This window comes from Aptenodytes patagonicus, chromosome 2 (genome assembly GCF_965638725.1).
Source record: "Aptenodytes patagonicus chromosome 2, bAptPat1.pri.cur, whole genome shotgun sequence".
Taxonomy (NCBI): domain Eukaryota; kingdom Metazoa; phylum Chordata; class Aves; order Sphenisciformes; family Spheniscidae; genus Aptenodytes; species Aptenodytes patagonicus.
The window spans coordinates 159,850,341-159,871,738 of NC_134950.1; the positions used below are offsets into that span (position 1 = coordinate 159,850,341).

At 41.4% G+C, this 21,398-nt stretch overlaps 1 protein-coding gene across 1 annotated transcript in view; it reads left to right on the top strand.

The window, feature by feature from the left end:
- ADARB2 (adenosine deaminase RNA specific B2 (inactive)) overlaps window positions 1-21,398 on the top strand; it is a 327,269-nt gene that overhangs the window by 186,398 nt on the left and 119,473 nt on the right. The gene's annotated exons all lie outside the window — the stretch shown is intronic.

The following is a 21,398-nucleotide window of genomic DNA, read 5'->3' on the forward strand; positions in this document are numbered from 1 at the left end:
GCCTGTCATAAAAAAGCAATAGGTTAAAGAATTGCTGTTTGGATTTACATCATTTCCTCTCTTGGGCTTTATCTGTCCTCAGACTGTTAACCCAGATTTAATTCAAAGAGGCTGCAATTGCAGGTGCAAGAACAGCGTTAGAATGGAAACAATGAAAAGTGAGTGCTCTCAGCGGGTGATTGAAAGGCCCAGGGCACTGCAGCACATGCATTTCTAGCCCACTGTAAATGAAACCAATATCTCTCAGGAAAAAGGCCCTTTGCGAGGGTTGTCCTTCCATTCAGAACAAAAAGCCACTGGGCCGGAGCAGGAGCAGGAGATGGAGGGGAGAGGTACAATAACGTATGTCAAACATCCATAATGAGAGAGTGCAAATAAAAGCTGCTCCAGACCCTCTGTGTAGGGGTGAGCTTTACCCGCTTTTAGCTCTTTTAACTTAGATTGAAAAGTTGCGTGTTTTCCCTACAGTTTCCTCCCAGAAAATAATTTCCTAACAGTTTACAACTAGGGGACCCGCTTTTGGTTCCCAATGTCATCATCCTCTGTGCCCTGACTGGCGCTGGTCCCTCTCCACATCAGCGCTGGACCTCACATGTGAAAGGATGTAGCTACCCCAGCCCACATCCCATCCCAGATGAGACCCTGGCTGCAGGATCTCCTCTCAGCACAAGGGTTGCATTGCAGCAACCACTTGTCCTGCCTCTCGTCTGCCTGTGCCCAGGGTACCCCAGGAGGCAGCTGTGCCGAGGAGACATGCAACCAAGTCTTGCGGTTCGTTGGCATCCTCTTTGCAGTAAGTTCAGGACACCAGAGGACCTCTTTTCTCACTGGCTACATTGCCTGTGGCTGCTGATACATGCTCACCCTTTTCTCTGCAGCCACTCTCAGCCCTGCAGACATCCAAGCTCTCGCCTCTCTCCCACCATGAGACTTGGTCTCCCTTTCTTGTCACTGCCCCCTCTTCCTCCCTCTGCTCTATCGCACAAGCCCATTATTATTGCATGAGAAATAATCTGTTTCTCTGAAAAACCCGTTTTGCTTTCTCTTTCCCTTTTGGTTGGTTAGACAATTATTAATCCACCTCCTTTTCATAAAATAGCCACAGCCATAATAATAAAGTCAAAATATGATTTCCCCATAATATAGTATAATCTCTCCCTTTTCTTTATTCCTTGCAGATGGTACACCTCTTAGCATAAACAGCATGTTAGCACACTGATTCCAGATGCATAAAATATGTACAAATCTTCACATTTTCTCTCTCTCTCTCCCTGAACGAGTGTGTGTGTATATATATTATCCTTGCCATTTAATTTTCCCTGCTTTTCATTTTGATTTCTCTTTTACAACGACACAGACTTGTCATAATCCATCTGGGATTTTATTCTTCATCATACAAAAATGTTGCTTGAAGGCCAGTTTTTACTTGGCATTAAAAGACTGAAGATCGCCCTAAATCAGAGTTTTATAAGTCTTTTATAACAAAATGCCTTCAGTTATAAATGTGTTGTCTCAATAATTAGATAAATATACCAGACCACTTGCTACCAGACTAGCACAGGAACTAATTCCATTATTTGCTGTTACTGCATGTGATGCGCCAATTCACCATCAAATAAGAGGCTCTAGTATCTGTCTATCTTCTTCTGACGTTGTAAATAACTCTAGTTCTAAAAGGGGGTTGCAACAAAGGATCTATTAGAAGTAAAAGGCCTTTAAACAAAGAAATATAGGAATATGCTGTGTGGACCAAAGGATAAACTGGATGTATTTTGCCTTGGTAGGTGAGGGGGTTTAAAATTCTCATTTGATCATTTACAGAAAGCTTCTGACATTATTGTGAACTGTTTTCTCTTGTGCTTAAATTTCATGCCACAGATTATTAAAAATTGACTTTGCCGTATTTATTTTACTTATCTACCCCAGCCAGGTTGTGCTTAACCATAGTTTTCGTGAATTATTAAATTTTAAAAGCAATTTGTGTTGGATTTTATACTCCAGTTCTGCCTGTGGGGATGTGCATTTCCAGTCCCATCCCTGAAGCTGAAGCGCTTTGATTCATCTTTAATCTGAACAGTTTTAAAAGTGCATGTTCCAGGATGTAAGACATGATGATAGTCTCCAGTGTAACGCTTAACTAACTGCTTGTTAGTTTTAACATTTAACATACGATGAAAAATAACTAGTTTCAATAGGTTATCTGAGCCATAACAATGCTCAACATAATTCATTCAGTCAGATAACAAGAACTATTTTCGAACGTAATGAGAAGCTAATAAAGGTCACTGTGCCTACAAACACATATACATCACTATTAATTTAACAGTACCGATGCCGAACGCATGCATTTCAAGTACAAATCTCTTCAACTGAAAACGCTTGATGTTAGAAGAAGGAATGCAACTGAATACATCTTCAGTATTTAAATTAAAGGTAGGCCCAAGTTACAAAACTTAAATCTAAATCAGGAATCCGATTGGTACTAGAATCAGACTAGATTTTGACTAAGAAGCCTGAATTACCCAATTTAACATGTAAGGGCTAAAGCTTAAAATAAGACCTGCATTTTCCTAAAGCTGAAGTTGAGATCCATTTTCCCTGGTAAAATTAAGGGCAAAGCTGAGGTTTTTGTGTGTAAATTTTGGTGCCTCCTTTTTGGTTTATGCAAATGGATTTCCAGAAAAATATCAACACTTTTTCAGGATATTCTTAGACTTCTCCTGTAAACTAAAGCCCTAAGTGATGGTGAGAAATTTGAAATGCTAGTGTTGAAAATTGAGAACTGTTTTAAAAATTGTGTCCTATTACTGTCTAGAGGACAACAGCAGCAGATCTCTTCAATGCTGTATGCATTAAAGGCAAAAAAGGATTTGGGATTTACTTGGGTTTTGCCAGTACATTGGTCTCAATGACTTTGTGAAGAATTTTGCTGCCAAGTGAGATGCATTGTGGCATTTCCCAAGTCATACAGGTGTGGCAACAGAAAGAAGCAACAACTAATATGCAGCAAATAGATTGTGTAAAATAATTGCTAAATGGATCATAAACAAAAAGACTAGAAAATACTCCACGTACAAACCTCTGTTCTAACTAGGTCCATAAAAACAAACTAAAATGCTAACGTCTGGAGGTGCTCCATATTGTAATTAATGACAGATTTCAAGGTGAAATTGTTTTAATTATACAGAGCATTGGGAAGATTAGTACATTCAGTGTTGACCTCATTGTTTTTTGTTTGTTTGCTCTCTGGTTGATTGGAAAATTGATGTAATTATTTACATGAGGACTCTTATTTTAATGCCTTTTTTTGTGTGCCATGGAGCAAACAGTAAATCCCCATCATCCTGCTGAGCAGCCTGTCAGAACAGGGCAGCATGTAGGAAAGAATGGAAGGAAGCCTTCCCTCTTCTGGTTCTAAATTGTTTTGGGAGAAGCTATGATATTTTTTGCTTTTTTTAGAGCAGACCTTCAGAAAGAAAATCATCCTTGTGAGCCAGGAAATCCTATTCTTCTGATGGGCTTATAGGCAATATCAGGGATAGTTGTGCATCCTCAATCGAAATGGGATCTCTTTCTAAACATATTCTGTGCTGCTCCTTATAAAGCCACCATTCATCCAGATCTACCTCTCTCCACATCTCTGTATGGCCCTGGTTTCTCTTCTACAAGCCTACTTATAATGGCTTTAAAAACCCCTGAGTCTGCCAAGCCTTACTCTTTAACATAAATAAAAAGATTTGGGTGGATCCATCCCAAATGGACATGGGGAACCCTGTTTTAAAGTCTCTTAGCTCCATTCCAAAAACTCTGAGGTGTAGGTGGCTCCTATATGTGTTTAGGTGTTTGGAAGCTATGATTTACAAACTTGGTGCCTGTGTTTGGAAAACCACAAAGGTTCCTTTAAGTATATACGTGTATGCATGCAAAAGTGATGTATATGTACACTGTCTTATAGACATTGTCCATAACAGAGCTCCAAGGGTGTCCACAAGAGTTGATAATCATTGTTGTCATGTGCTAAAATCCCTTTAGATGACCTTGGCTCTTGTTTGTAGATGGGAGGCAGCTTATGGAAGAGATTTTCCAAACTGTAGAGGGTTGCATGCATATCCATTAAAATTGAAGATATGCAGCTTGGCTTTGAAAATTTCAGAGCATCCTTTTGCCAGCTTTTTCTGAGTCACACCTTGAAACCAGCTTACAGTATCTTTTCATTGACAATAGTGCACATTGAAAGGACAAATCTACACAGAGGGCTATAGATAGTAGCATTGAAATTAGAATGTTACAGAAAAGCCTCTGTCAGCAAAGTTCTCAAAGTAACAGCCCCGAATGACCTTCCTCTACACTTAAAAATACATGCTGCCTATTTTAGGTCAGATATCTTTATTTTCTTTTAATTATGCCACATGTAATGATGTTACCACAAGGAGTCATAACAAGATATTTTGGGTTATGCGCACTCTGAGTCAGAGGTTGTCATTTACGAGAGGCTGGAAGCCTCTGGGTGTGACCCCAGTCTGGACATTAAAAAATGCAAAACATTCTGATCGGTAACATATGTTTCTAACTAGGTTGTTAGAAACAAACATGGCCCCAAGAGGTGCCTGGGACTTCACTGATGGAGCTATGGCAAATGGCTTGCATTCGGGAGCCCTGTTCTGTTGCACTCTGAATGCTGTTGCACCTTTGCCCACAGATGTGCCATTAGCAGTCAGATTTCTTCTGCAGCTCATTCCTAAAAGCTATCCTAACTAACCATAAACGCAACATCTTTATTCCATAGAGGACTCTGCAGATGAAGGCAGTGTTACTTCTGCACTAATCCAACAGTCTTCTTTTTACAACCTGGTGCTGGCAGTCGTTACAAGTCAAGACAGTCACAGTGGGGTTATCTCATCTAACCTTAGCCATTACTGTGCTAAGCATCAAGCTGACCAGGCGAAAGACTCTGGGGCAGTCAAGGGATTTGTTACGGTTTAGGCTTGAGAGGCTCTCTGCTTTTATTCACTAGGAAAGGACGTCCACTGCCATTCATCAGGAGCAGAAATCGCATCTCTTTTTACATGGTAAAAAACATAAAGTATTGCCATAACTTACTCAATGGATTCAAACTGGGGATGTAGTCACGCAGTCCAGACCTCCAGATCTCTTCGTTAGCAGCCTGATTAGAGATATGCCAAGCGAAGATCTAATATGCATCCAGATCAGAATAGAAGCTTTATTGTACTTACTTTCTGTGAAGAATTCTGCAAGCTAGCATTTGTATTTATTATTAGTTTTATAAAGAGATTTGGAAGTGCGTTTTACATTTTAAATGTGTTTAAGTTAAAAAGAATCATGAAAATGTTCCTTTTCCAACTCATTTTGTGTGTGTGCAAATCACTCCATCATTGTTTTCATTTCTGTCAGGACACTAAGCATACCTGTTAAGAGTCAACAGATAGTGACCCTTGTTATGTGACTGAGAAATAGCTGTTGGTAACCTTATTGGGTGACTGGAGACAGATTACAGTAGAGATTTGCAAAACAGTTCAGGGGACTTCAGGGATCAGTCATCTGCAAAAGCACTGGAAAACTGCAGTTTGCCTTAGGTGGCTGGTTACACAGCATGAGTAGTGAACAGTCAAAACAAATAGTTTGCATAGACTGAAATGTGTTTACAAAGTGCATTTGAGCAAATTCTACCGACAAGTATACCTGGAAAAATCAAAGTCTCATACAAACAGAAGAAAAAGCTTAAAACCACTGAGCAAATTAGGTACAAATCACTCTCTCACTCTCTCAGCAGTAGACACAAGCTAGACAGATCCCGAGCTCTACACAGATCAATGACACAGACCTCAATCTACAGCCTGAACCACCTCACAGTATCAGGGCCATACGGAGCGTAAGATATGGCTTTGTTTTTCTCCATTTCTTTTTGAATTGAACAAGTTCGGTTTTTGCTAGTAAATCATTTGTGGAAGTGGCAGAGGTCACATTGCAACTCTGAAGTTTTGTCACTCAGGGCCGAGGAAACAAACGATGGGATTGTTTGCATTTAAATCATCAGCATTAGACAATTGCATTTATCCTGAAAACCATCTATAAAGTCTGGAAGCAGAATAGTGGAAACGGACTTTCTCCCATAAAACTCTGTTCACTGGAGATTTACTGTGTGGCTACTTCTGGAGACAAATTGCCACCTTTTCTTTCTCCCTCTCTCTCTCTTGCTCTTTTTTGTTAACAAATATGAAGCAAATCCACTGAAGCTCAGCCAAGGCCAAAGTGCTTCAATTTTCTTAGCACGAATGCTCCTGGACACTCTGAATGGTCCTGGACAATCAAATGCCTTGGAAAAGTTAATAAATATGGTTGTGATGTCTTGGTCTTTAGCCATGGCACTACAGATGTAACCCTCATAACTCCAAATACATTGCACTGTCCTGGATTCAGAATTTGAACAAGAATACTAGAAAACTGAACAAATCAGAGCACATCTTATTTCTAATACTGAAGAACTGAGGTTATAAGTATTGTTTTGCTATACTGACCTAACATTTACATATGGTAGCGTAACAAAGAAACCATCCACCCTGCAGGACGTCAGGCTGCAGGCTGGCCCCATCAGAGGGTTGCTCAGATGAGCCCCATGGCAGCACCAGCTATTCCCTGTCCTGGCGCTTGCTGCCCGTGGACGCACGCTGGCTCCTTTGGTGCTCGTTTGCTGTCACCCGTCAGCGAAGGGGCTGTGCTCGGGACAGTGACCCAGCGTTTATGGTGGGGGGTGGGCATGTTCCTGTGCTGCAGGGTCTGCTGCAAGGCGGTCAGGGGAGAAGTCACACGGTGGCGGTTCACAGTGTCTTTGCTGCGTATCAGAACCTGGCATATTTTAATCAATAGGCTTGGAAGTCAAGCGAGGCCTCCGCGAGCATGGTCATTAAGTGTGTGATTACTGCAAGGACTGGTATTTTGGGTGGATTAGTGCCTGCCATAATTGGCAGAGAGGAAGAGCAGGATTACTGTTAAATGTTCATTATTATTTTTCCTACATTGAAAACTCACTGGTCTAATTTAAAGGTTAAAATATATGTAGAAAAACATTAAAATATACATAGAAGTGGAACTGTATGTGCAGGTAGCCAGACTGTATTAAAAGTCTGCTGATTGTCAGGTCCCTGAGGGCACTGATGGGCTCCCCCCACCCTGCCCACAGCCCAGGACCCTGTTTCAGCCTCCCCTGGGGCCGTCAGTCCCAGCCCCAGGAGTGCCAGTCTCCAGCCCCGCCACAGCCCTGCTCTGGATAAATGCAGTAACTGTGTCACACTGGGTAAAAGGGTGTCCCTTCACTGTCATCCCCCAGCTACCCCGTCTCTTAAAAGACATGGTCTCTGCTCCCGTTTCCTCCCAGTTTGAAAAACAGGGCCTGGACATCAGTCCTCAGGAAGAAGTCCCAAACAGAAGGGGTCCCTCCCAGTGACCCTAAGCAAGCTCCCCAAGCCCTGAAGAGGGATAGGATTTAGGATACACTCTGATCTTCAGTGTTTATCACTGACTACTTTGATGAAAACCTCACTAAGAAGGCTGTCACCTGTGTGCCCCTTTTTGAGGTATCTGATGCTCTCCAATCCTAAGTAATTCTCTTGGGCTCTGATGCAGGGTTACAGGTTCCACTTTGGAGGCCACAACCTTGTGCCTCGATCTATATTTCTATACCATCCAACCACAGGTATGAGCCTCAGCCACCTTCTGACACCACGTTGTGCCTACGCTCTGGTGCCATTATTTTCCCTTCTTCTGCCACCTTGTGCCTGAGTTTCTTCAGGAAGAAAACCTAGATGCAAGCCAAGGAGGACATTTCACGGAAGCAAGTGTGAGAGAACTGCGGATGACCAGACATATGATGTTGGTTTCATCTGACCAAATGTTTACCTCTATATCTGAGCCAGTCACACAAGTTTCCCTTCGTAATCCATGGAGTTTAAGGCATGAGTCATCTTATCCTAAAATTCAACTCATGGTCATTAGAGTTTGCCACCAGTGGGAGAACAAACGGTATATAGCATCAAAAGAGTAAAGTTTTGCTGACAGTGAGTATACTCACGTCTGCAGTAGTTTAAGTCCTGTAAAGAGGTAGCTTTTATTTTCTGGTGGTTTAGGAGAGGACTGTAGTCATGTTGCCCTATCAGCGCATCCCTAGTTTGTTAGGAGCTCATTAGCTATGGCAGGTACTGTGGTCTTTTGAATCCGTGCAGTTCAAATAACTCCTGCTTTACCAGAAAAGAGGATTTTCTTTGTTGTTGTGGAAAGAGTGAATATGGCTTGTAAGAGGGAATAAAAGATAGTGAATTCATATGACTAAGGGAATTAGATACATTTGAAGAGTGTGAGCTATACATTTTCTAGTAAAGGGGCCCTCTCCTCACCAGGATTTCTTGTGCCAGAGGGAAGAAAGTTTCAGATTGCTTTTTCATTTTAAAATGAAAGAACAGAGCATGAGACCTGTCTTATAATCTCTTGCTGAGATCAAAGGAGAAGGGAGGTAAATGTGTTATGTACTTCTTTCTCTGGTGCCGAAACAGCTATTTAGTAGAACTAATGGAGTCTCCAGTGTAGAAGAGGCAGAGATTAGCCTCTTCATTCTGCTAACTGTAAAGAGTCCAAAAGGATTAATATTATTAAGAGTGAATTTCAGCTAGAAAGTAAGAAGGAAATTCTCTGTCTCCTCTTTATCTTTTCATCTTTGTTTCCAGAAATAACTCTGAACCGTGGTTTTCAGCCTCCCACCCATTCCTATTTTTTTCTTATTATTTCTCAGTAAAAACAGACTTGGAAATACCTAACATCCCTGAGAAGCTTTGACTTTGTGGAATTTTTGATCAGTTTGCATGAGAACTGTGAAGGGCTAACGAGACTGAATAGTCATGATAAGTTTATGGGATCAGATCCTTAACTGGTTTGAAACTGTTATTCCACTGACCTCAGCTGGTATGACTCCGTGTATGTTTGTGGACTTCAATAAAGCCACACAGATTCACTCCAGCTGAGGATCTGACCCGTGAAATTATGGAGTCTTATCCAAAGCAAACTGAACTTCTGTCATGAATTGGTCTTCAAGGGAAAATAATTGCTAATTCAATGACTCCCACTGTTTTTACTGCAGCTGCTAGTCATTCTGTGCTGCAGAAAATCTTTACTTTTAACTGGTGAATCAAGAGTTTCCCCAGCAGCTTCAATACACAGAAGATCAGAGGTGCAGAAGTGTATACACAGTCCTCCAAATGTTATGTATTAGAAGGCAAGCCCTGGGGTCAGTCTATGAAGCAAAAGTGACCTACTCAGGAGAAATCTTCCCAGCTAGACATGATGCCTTAGTCCTATTAGCTTTTCTGGTAAATGGTGGAAAGAAAAAAAAAAAAAAAAAAAACAACTAAACCCCTGGTTTAGATGGGACTTTTTGATACATACAGGGCTGTCATAGTCAGGGTTAATTTCGTGTAGAAACAGCCTGAAAGAGCTCACTGGGACCTGTTCTCAGCATACCAAAGCAGCAATCCTGGCACGTGTATTGATGCTGCAGCACCATCCAGACAAATTAGTCCTCAGAAGTGCAGAATTTGGAGCTGAAGAAAGTAAGCTCAGGAGGTTACAGTTCTGCTGTTCCTCTTGGCAGCCACCTAAGGGAGATGAGCAGAAAAGAAACACGATAAAAAGTAAATGGCACTTTCCTGCTAAGCTAATCAGTTCTGTTTGAGAACAGAGGGCCGTGCCAACTGCAAATCAATGTACTAAATCACTTTTGTTCTTGTGCGAGTCCTGCCACCATGGCGGCTGCTAACAAGGGAATAAAGAAAACTGTTACTGGGTATTTAGTAGACTTTTTAAGTGCTTATGTAAAATAACATATTTAATTTAATGCAAAGTTATAAATGTAATTGGAGTTTATGGACATTGTAGCAGGGAAGAGAAGAATAAGATTCCTCTTCTTTCTGCACAAAAAGCTGTTTTATGTTCCCAGACCATCCTTATCAAACTCTGTCTGTGATGCTAAAAAGCAGCTTTTCTATTGGATTTTACCACTTCATCAGTCTATTAAGGGGTAAACACTGAGATAATAATATGCCTGATTTTTCACATGGCTTTTAAAATGTTCAAGTTACAGAACAGGACTAACACATAGTTACTTTAGGATGAAATTAATGTACTCTAATGCCATAGGCTATATTGACTAAGTCTTCACTGACTATAAAGAAAGCCTACAGTGACTGCTCCAGATGTGGATATGTACAAAAGCGTGTGTAGATTTAATTGGATAATCCCACTTAAGACAATAACAACTGCACCCAGTGGATTTATTCAATGATGTAATATTATATACTTTTTTTTCTGTTCTTTTCCAAATAATTCCCAAATCATAATCTTTCTTGTCCCTAGCTGTGACTGGGACTAGTCCCTTTCTGTGACTAGTCTCTGGGAGTTTTCAGTGATGTTATTAAATTGCTCATGAGAAGTTGCAGTTTTCCTAGAAAGCTCCATTTCTGCAACATTCTCAGAATTCTCTTAGCCTAAAATACAGGACTCACATCCCTGAACTCCCAGTTTGAATCACTGTTGCACATACAGAGCAGCCCAACTTTGTCATCATTTAAGTCATCAATCGTAGCTGTGCAGTGAAACGCTTGATATAAAATACCCACAGGCAAGCAGTAGACTGCCTTCTCTCTAATTACATCAATCCTCAATCACCCCAAAGCAATGCCATCCTTGGAAGTACTAACTCTGACAGGTAGTACTTCTGGGAATGCCATAAAAATGCCAGCAAAGCAGCAATGACAGAGAAAATAAGCTGCCTCATCTTTGGAGAATTATTGGACTGTACTAACATTCAAGGGTACAATGTCAGCACAATGCAGAAAGAGTTAGACGCATAGCCCCCATTATTATTGTTGATGGGAGTCAGGTGTCAAGTTTTCTTTGCATCACCCTGAAAACTTAGCCTTCTTTGTAAAGCTTTAGCCAACTTTTCCTTTGTCACCAGTCTTAATTGAGGGATAGGTTTGAAGCCGTTTGTGCTGTGATTGAATAAAGGCTGAAGAGGTAAAAAGAAAATACTAATGAAGTAGCAATGATGAACCTGAAGCTTCCAGACTCTGTGCAAGCTGTGATGGAAAGCTTAATAAATATTAAAGGCCCATGCCTTAACAGGTGAAATTGGAGCAGTTGCTTTGTAGTAAATGGCACTGTAATACCAGCAACACCTGGGACAGCCCCAGGGCAGCCCCTAACTCCTTTTAGCTGCCTCAGCTCCCACAGGGTCAAATGGGGATTTAAGTGCCTAAATACTTAAAAAACTGGCTCAATTAGCAGACCTGACTTCTGTCGGTAGCATCTTCCCTGAGAAAGCCCTGTAAATCTCAGCCCTCTTCTATCACTTGGAGTTGTTTGCTCTCAATAAGCACGCGTACCTCAGTAAAAGTATTCCTAAATTATAAAGGTAGTGCCTTTAACTTTCTGCCCACAGGCAGATTGATTAACACAAGACTGCCTCATGTTATAAAGGATATATCAGGGCAGGATTCAGGTTAAATATGCATTATTATGGAAGTACAAGAGAGAGAGGTCATACTTGGCTGGCTTACAGTAGACGAACAGAGAGCAAATTAAACAAAGCCTTTCATCACTAATTGCTGGCTGGACCTTTCCGATACAGGCCATTCATTTCCTAATGTTTAAGCAGGTATTCAGTTTGGGAAGGAGGGGGTTGCAGCTCAAAGGGGAGTGGGGCCGTTTCACCATTGGTCCTCGCATCAGTTATGGAGAGGAGATGAACAGCTATGTCTGTATGTGCATTTGTAGACATTACTGCAGGTTGGAGAATTATATCTAAGAAGAACTAAAAGAGCGTTTGTGTTGAGGTAAAGAACATCATTATGCCCATGTTAGGCAATCCACACATTATACAGTGAAACTATCATCTTGTAAAGTGTAAAAGAAATATTTTTCTGTTCATCTACACTGCACCTATACAAACATCTTCTTATAGTTTCTCCACGTACAATAACTCTTAATGTTTGCAATTCTTTGAGTGCCCTCAGCATGAGCTCTGTGAGCATAAAGGAGTCCTGATCCCTCCTTCAGTAACACGCAACCCAGTTCCTTACCCAAACCTATTTGAAGATCAAGGACTGAAAAAGTATCAAGAAAACCTGTCAACAACAGAGCCTTCTTGCTGGGGCTGCATTGCTCAGGGAAGCAGGACATCTCCCTCGGCACCATATGATCCAGCAACGGCCACTGATAACACCCACCAGAACACAGGTCAAGACTTCCTGGCAACAGATGCCCAAGGTAGGGCAGAAATCATCTCTCCTAACTTTGGACATTTACAAGTTAGTCTTTTAGTCCAAATCAATAGTACAGGTCCCCAGTAAAAGGAATAGGCACCTTCTGAGAGGGATTTATTGTACTTATCTCAGCAGGCATTTATCTGTACATGTCCATGTTGATGCCTTCTCTCAGAAGTTGAAGTGAGTCCCTCCTTCGGTTGTTAAGCCCCTCTAAGACCCTCAGGTAATGGCTGAACTTGGAGACTTAGGGTTTGGAAAACTGAAGCTGGGCTTTAACAGCTCAGCCCCACTTTCGACTTTATGTACCCGAGTGGACTGCTGGTTTCAGAAGGTAGCAAAACCTTTCAAAATCAGGTAGTGCAGCACAGAGTTTTACACCTTCTATGTCCTTCTGCATGCATGGTCCTGAGACGCAGTCTGTAGTAATACCTGCATAGGCAGCTGCTTTGCCTCCCCAGACCTCAGCTCCACTGGTTCCAGAAGTCCTTTTAAATACCTTCGCTAACTTTGGTACTCTTACTTTGGCATAGACCACTCATGTTTCACATGGCCATAATTCAGTTAACAGGTTTAAATTAGTGATGAGCAAACCTCTCTTAAGACAAATTGAGCATTATCATATAGCTTTCTGCCCCAGTTTAGCTAAGTCTCCTTAAGTAGCGCAGACTTGTATGTAGACAGAGCCTAATGAGAAATTAGCATGTTCACCTTAATACTGGCCAAACTAGTTTCCCATGTGACTGAAGAAACCCTTCAGTTTGCCTTAAATGTGTAGACAGATGCTCTTTGATAATACTGTTTGATATGCAGCTGGCATACAATCAAATAGTCATAGACAGTGTTAATCATGCAGATTTATTATATGCTTAATAAATCCACTAGCCATTTTTATGGTCTCCATTGCAAGACTTCAGGACACAGAGATGAGCACTGTTTTTTACACAATTGTTCTCTCTTGTGCTTCTCCTGTTTTCTAAAGTGATGACGTCCCAAAAAAGGGAAGGAAAAAAGAGGGGGGGAAAAGCCTGTCACAGTTTATAGAATGCAAAATAAAAATATATCCAAAATGAATGTTCAAATAGCATAAGGAGCTTGCGAAGACATGATTTTTCAACTGCCATCTCCAAGCCACAGCCAGATCACTTAGAAAATATATAAGTACACTTCACAGGCAGACGGAGATGCACATAAACTGACAATAACTCAAGAGTTTTTATCTCTATGTGTCCTCAAGCAAGGCATCAGGAGAGAAAAACAGTCTTGCAACAAAATTAAATAGTTTTAGATCTAATTTTACTAGGCTGGACTAGATTTCAGATTGATTTCTGTGGAATTTAATAGAGAAAAACACACATACATGTTGCCTTTCTCATAAAAAAATCCATCAACCACCTTGTGTTTTTACTTACTTTGCTCTTTACTACAAGTCATAAGAAACTAATATTTCACAACACAATGTGTTTCATTGTGTAAATGGTCTTTTATGGTAAAGGAGCTTGGAGTGGGCTGTTATGGAACACTGAAGTGCAGCCCCTGAGATTTGTCTACTCAAATGCCTATTTATATTCATACAGTGAAACTGCAGCTAAAACCCACTACCTCCATTCTGGGAAAGGAGGAGAAGAGAGCTGCAGGACATGCCACTGTGGAAAGAAATAATGTTGCAGATGCTGCATACATTGGCTAAGGCCCATGCTGTGATCAATTAAACATATCCCAGAGGATATATGTTTATCTCAAATCATATTATAGAATCATAGAATCATTTAGGTTGGAAAAGACCCTTAAGATCATAGAGTTCAGCCATTAACCTAGCACTGCCAAGTCCACCACTAAACCGTGTCCCAAAGCACCACATCTACACGTCTTTCAATTACTTCCAGGGATGGGGACTCAACCACTTCCCTGGGCAGCCTGTTCCAATGCTTCACAACCCTTTCGGTGAAGACATTTTTCCTCATGTCCAATCTAAACCTCCCCTGGCACAACTTGAGGCCGTTTCCTCTTGTCCTATCGCTTGTTACTTGGGAGAAGAGACAGACACCCACCTCGCTACAACCTCCTTTCAGGTAGTTGTAGAGCGCGATGAGGTCTCCCCTCAGCCTCCTTTTCTCCAGGCTAAACAACCCCAGTTCCCTCAGCTACTCCTCGTAAGTCTTGTGCTCTAGACCCTTCACCAGCCTCGTTGCCCTTCTCTGGACACGCTCCAGCACCTCAACGTCCTTCTTGTAGTGAGGGGCCCAAAACTGAACACAGTATTCGAGGTGCGGCCTCACCAGTGCCAAGTACAGGGGCACGATCACTTCCCTACTCCTGCTGGCCACACTATTTCTGATACAGCCCAGGATGCCATTGGCCTTCTTGGCCGCCTGGGCACACTGCCGGCTCATGTTCAGCCGGTTGTTGGCCAGCACCCCCAGGTCCTTTTCCGACAGACAGCTTTCCAGCCACTCTTCCCCAAGCCTGTAGCGCTGCATGGGGTTGTTGTGGCCAAAGTGCAGGACCCGGCACTTGGCCTTGTTGAACCTCATACAGTTGGCCTGGGCCCATCGATCCAGCCTGTCCAGGTCCCTCTGCAGAGCCTTCCTACCCTCGAGCAGATCAACACTCCCGCCCAACTTGGTGTCCTCTGCAAACTTCCTGAGGGTGCACTCGATCCCCTCATCCAGATCATTGATAAAGATATTAAACAGAACTGGACCCAATACTGAGCCCTGGGGAACCCCACCTGTGACTGGCTGCCAACTGGATTTAAGTCCATCCATGGATGGATCCATACAAATCACATGCATGGCTTTATTGCTGGCCCTTTCTGCTTCCTAAGTAATAAACTAGAAGTTACTTTGACCTCAGAATAAATGAGTGTGGCCATGTGTGGAGGCCCTGGTAGGATGCAGGGCTGCAGAGCGGCATGAACCTGCCACTGCATGTTAGGGATTGGATCATCACTGGCAAAACATTTCACATAGCTTCCCCAAAAGCTTTCCAAGGGTAGCAGTTCTGGGTCAGTAAACAGCCAGAACAGGATGTACAGAGGTAAAAGGATTAGTCCAGTTGCCAGCCCCTCGAGTTAACTGATCTTTCACATTCAATGTTCTCTGCAGTATCATAATACCATAAACTGTTATTGCTATTTAATATAATGGCATTTCAGAGCTCTTGTCTTGGACAAGGATCCCATTTTGCTAAGCACTGACCAACAATAGAGCAGAAAGATATTCTCTGCCCCAAGAACTAGATAAATAAATGATAAAGGCAGGAAGTAGATCTGTTTACAGCAGACCCCCGCACTTGGCAGGCCACGATCGACTTCCAGGCGAGGCACAGGGGCAGGTGCTTTTGTGCATGGGTGCTGTATCATACTGAACAGCTTGTTGCCCTGTTTCAGAGGAAAACTTCATGGCTCTGCGTTCACACCTCTGACTTCTAGCTCAAAGCACAACCTGCCTCGTGCAACTGAAAGCCTGAAATGCTGACTATCCAAATGTTCCCTGGTTTTGTCTTTCCTTTGGTTATCAGACAAGAAAAGATGTGTTCTGATACGTCACATCTTCATTTCAGGTCCCTGCTGAAGCAGAGAACAAAAACAGTAATGCTGAATACTTTTTTTTTCTTTTGAAAACCTAAATTCCTTAATCTGAATATTCCCTTGTCTCCCTGCTTTTAAGAAAAATGTTCCAGGCAAAAAATCTTATTCAGCTAGGAGGTTTTTCTCTCAGCATATTCCTCTGCTACCTCCAAGAAAAGCCTTCCTTACTGTTCCCATGTGGGCCAGGGTGGGATATCAATGCAAAAGCCTTGGATTGAAAACCAATTATAAAAAGCAGATGTTCAGTAACTGTCCATCTCAGAGGCCACACTCCCAGGGATGTCAAGCAGTATATCTGCAGACAGAAACAGTCCCACATATTTTAACCCTTTCATATCCTCCAGTACACAGGCTCTCTTCCCCCACCTTGGGCTGCTCAATTAGATGTGCTGCTCCAATTGCATTGACCGATGGCTCTCAAGGGCTCATGATGCCAGCAAGGCTTCACCTTCAGATGTCCCAGTTTAGGAGTGAGAGGCCAAAACACAAACCAAGAAGGAATGGGCATGTGTTAATAGCTCCTTGCAAATATATGTAGGCTTGAATTTATCCTGTGCAATGCAAGGCACCAAACTGGAACTCCTGCACCAGGCAGACAGCCGTGCCAAAGCTGCTGCTGTGTCCATACAGAAACACAAGCCATCTGAAGGTGTTTAGGGCAGCCAAGCTTCTGACTTAAACACCACAGCTAGAGGGGATGGACAGAGATGGTCCTCCCAGCCCCACTGGTACCATGGTGGTCATTTGCAGGTAGCCCAGCACAGCTTTGTCAGAGTTGATATAAAAGAGCATCGCACAGAGCCTTCCCCCTGTCTGTAAAGCCAAAAGCACTTGGGCAATGCCGCTGCAGCTCTGCACACTCGGTAACTTGTGACTCAATGGCTGGTTCTCAAATTCAGCTGTAAAGGATGATTCTGATTCCAAGCAAGTAAATCCCTATCTGGAAACTGGTTGCTTAAACTAAATGATGCAGCATGGTGGCTGTACAAGCAATAATTTAGAAGGCTGTAAGCCCTTCTCAGTAAGTGCTGTGCTTTAAAGACATTGCTATTTTCCCCACAAATTTGAAATATTTTTCTTTTGTGTAAAGAATCCCCTCATCCTGTCAATCACTGTCAGCCCAAGCCTGAACTAAGATATGAGAAGGAAGACAGAGAATCAACTCCTGATGTGCAGGCTCTCTTCCCTCCCTGTATCCCCCCCTTTCAAAATAAATCAAGGCTAACACAACTGTAAAAATGTAACTATTTGAATAGCTGCAAATACTGCTTTAGAGAAATAAAAATAAGGTTTTTTTCAAGAGGTTTTGCAGCTGAGTTTGCATCAGAATTGACCCTTCCTGAGTAATTTCATACACCATGCAAACCAAACAAATTATTTAGGACTGGTTTATAATATCTGCATTGTGTTTTTAGAAGTATACTATTAAAGAAACCTCTGACAAGTAAAGTAGCTTACAGTAATCAATTAGAATATGAGAATGAAACTAATTCAGTAAAACATTGTCAACGCTGATCTGGCAAACCACTGGTAGCCATCTGTCTAATCCTTCTTGTGTTCAGAAGTTACATTTTAAAAAACAATTATAAATAGTGCTCATTAGCTGCCAAGCAAAAGAGCATGTCACAAGCTTCTGCTCAGAGATTAGCTAATATTAGCAAATACTACTCACTTTTCCAAGTTTGAGCTAGAACCTACTGCATGATCTCAAGACCAGGATGAGTTTTCCTACTGGGGTCCACAGGGATAAGAGAGAGACTAGAAGGGATGGACCCAAGGGCAGGTGCAACACCCTGCCGATGCCAACCATCTTCCTACAGCCCTTCAGCACCACCAGCTCTTCAACCTCCCCACTAGACAATTTATTCCAGTGGTGCACTATCCTTACTGTTAGGAAGGTTTTATAATGTTTAAAGTGAATTTTTCTTGGTGCAATTTAAGGCCATTACTTCTAGTTGTGTTAATGCACATGGAATACAGTTTGCTCCTTTCTTCTATGCAGCAGCTTTTTATGTATTTGAAGACTGTTGTTATGACCCCACTCAGTCTGCTCTTCTTAAAGCTAAACAATTTGTCCAACGTGTATAAGGCCCGATTTTTAAAAGTGTTGAGCTCCTGCCATTCCCATTGCTTTTATTCCGGTGACTAAGAGTGAAAGAACTTCAGTACATCTGATGATTAAGCCATATTGTCTGGTGCCCTTTAAATACTGATAGGTATAAAGGCCACAAATGCTGTTTATAGCTGTATATGTGTATTCTTGTCTTCACAATAAAAGCATATTTATGGGACCTGTGACCAGTCTTCTGACTGCATCCACAGAGCAAGAGCAACTTCAGAAAAAGCACAGATTTTAGAGGAAACTTGGCTGCCTTATATGCCAGGATTTGCTGAATCATTTGGACTAAATAATTTTCTGTTCTTCATGCAAAACATATCTTGGCCAATGGTTTTTTGATTTGTTTGAATGATTTATATGGCTACTGTCAAAACAATGTTCATGATTATTTTTTAGCTATTTGCTGTTGTTGGAAAATATATACTTAAGAAGCGTGAACTGAAATCCTTTTCCATCCCAAAACAGAGGAGAGGGAGGTTTCTTCCTATAATGGGCTTCTCATCAGGAGAAATGGTGATTTTTGTGCTTAGGGTACTGGAGCAGATTTCCACTTGGCGTCACTTGGAAGGATGCTTTTATAGTGAATATGCTACAAAATATGATGCTATTGTCTTGCATTGGTGTTCCAGGGTGGCTAGAAATAAATCCCACTATACCTGCTCTTTATTTCTCAATTTCCATTGTAAATACAGATTCCTTTGTGTCCATGTAGGCCCTCATGAAATAGCTCCTTCATGTCATCAGAGGCTTTTGGTACAATTGTAAGGCGAGCAATAATAGCTCCTTGTATTGGTTCTCATAAATGTAGGGTTATGTATTCTGCCTTTATGGAGAAAAGAGTTTTTGAAATGTCTTATTTTCTTCTCCTAGACCCTCTCTCCTAGCCTTGAAAAATAATTTCCTCAGACAAATACAGAGAACATTTACAATAATAAAGTAAAAATAGCCGCTCTAATTTTGGGCTACCTGTCATTGCTTCTTTTTGGAAAAAGAAAAAAAATCATAGAAGGAGAAGAGGGTGAGAGAAAAAAGGAGGCTTTAAAGGTATTTCTCTGTATTGCTTTTTCCTATCCAGCCATGTCCTTTATTCTTATTCATAAGATTTCATCAAACTGCTGGAAATAAGACTAATTGTGATGGACATTAAAATACTCATGGACCGTGAAGTGTGAATACACAACTCTCCTAATCTTGTTCTGAAATGATAAACAAAAATAACACTGAATTTCACCATTGACAATAAAGCTGAAGTAGTGTCCTATGGTATATATATGGTAATAAGCAATAATGTGCTAAAGATGGGAGTGCACAATCATACCAATAGTTTTATACCTAGCCAGATTATTTCCCTGTAAACACCTACATTTAATTATCCTGTCATCTACCTTCCCCTCCTCCATAGGCTTGATAATTCATCTGTGCTACGTGCATACTATGGCTCTTCTCTTCTTACATCGCTCACTCAAAAACCCTGCCCTCCTCCTTCCAGACTCATACTAAATCTCCCATTGCTCAACCAATGGATTGAAATATTAAATTATAATCTTTATCATCTGTATTGATTGAATCCTGTTATTAGGGCCTGCCTGAGTTTGGTTGACACGAACCCATCCATTGCTGCTCTAAGAGTGCAGTAACTTTTACAGGCCATCCAGTTTCTCTGCCACACAAAGCAAAGGCACCAGCAAGGTCTTCGGGGACAGGTGGGAAACAGTAACAACAAAAGTTTAAGATGGCTAAAGGGTCCCTTAAGGCAAAAGGGAAAATAATTTGATAAATTTTAAATCCACATTGTAAATCTCGCCTATCAATTGCACAAAATTGGTTGGGGTGAAAGATAAATCATAGAATATTCCTTTACCTAATAATAGTATAGTATAAAACTACATGGTTTGGCTTTTTGATTGGTAGCAGGAGTAGGCATTAGCAACCTCAGCAAGAAAGCACACGTCCTCGTTGCTTAGTTAATGGATTAACTCTCTATGAGAAGTGAGAATATTTTGTCTGCAAAGAAGCTTTAAGTTTGTGTAAGACAACCAGTGTCTTGAGGGTTAGTTCTGAAGGTCTGACAGCCGTCAGCAGTCAGGCACAGGCGGAGTACACTTCAGCTCACTGCATTTCAGTATCCAGACACAACAGTCATTGCTAGTGCTGAAGCCAAGGACTGCCCTGATCCTACGTCTGTCATCTGAAGCATTCCCCTTACTAAATGTAGCTTTTGGATTAGGTCCCAAAAGCCTACGCTCTTTTCACTTTAATCAAAGAAACCGGCTGAGAAAGTCAGGAGTGAATAACAGCCTTTATCCCGATCACAACCCAACAGTCTCACATGCACTGAGACAGCGTCGTACAGAGATACCACATTTCTCAGTGAGCGATGCCTTAGCAAAAAGTGTCAAAGTATTCACTTAGGAAAATCTTTTGGCTAAAGCGTTCATAAATAGCTTCATTCTTTTGGTTCATGACATCACTACAATCCCTTAATGAAATTGCAATTCAAGGAGGCTAATTTGTGCTCTAATTATATATTAGTCTGGGCTGAAAGGTTTCTGGACAGAAAAAGGTTTTCTTCAGGCAATCTTTTATTCCATTGCAGTAAATTATTGCATTTACTTAACAAAGAGCACTCAGCTTTTACTGTGCTTTTTCATAATAGAGTTGAGCTGTAGTGTTACCTAGCTAAGGGCAAACATCTGCAGTCATTTTTGATGGATTCTAGTAACAGTCTTTAACAAGAGCAAGGTTTATTTGTAAATGTAGGAAGAACCAGGCCGAAAAGCTAACAGATGTGCTGCTGAAAAAGTTTAAGAGCTCTTCAGCTGGAATGCCTTCCAGACCAGTGGTAGATTAGCAGCCAGGTAGTTTAAGGAAATTCAGAGAAATACTTTCTCACCAGTAAAGAAAGTCCCCATGGAAATCATTTCTCCTGTGTCACTGGAAAGAAGATATTTTTGGTTTGGTTTTTGATGCTTCTGCCACAAGATGAAAGCCCAGCGTTGTTCACAATGTGCAGGATTCAGAGCATTTCCACCTAACTGAGGCTTTCTAAATAGAGAAGTACTTTAGGAAAGCAACGAAGTCCTTCAAAGCTATGGATCACCTTTGTAAGGTGTGTTTCTGTTTCTTCTGCTACCTAAAGTAGACACCCTATTGATGTAGGTCCTCAGCAAAGTACGCATAGTTTGTCAGGAGGAATTCAGCCTAAACAAACTGAACAACAAACTAAATAAACTAGTTAAACTAAATAAAACCTGTATCTTCCATATATCCCTGTTTCTAAATAAAACACGTATCTTCTATATATCCCTGTTTCTAGTGTTTGTGTTAACAGCAACTTTTTCCTATCGATAAATCCTGAACC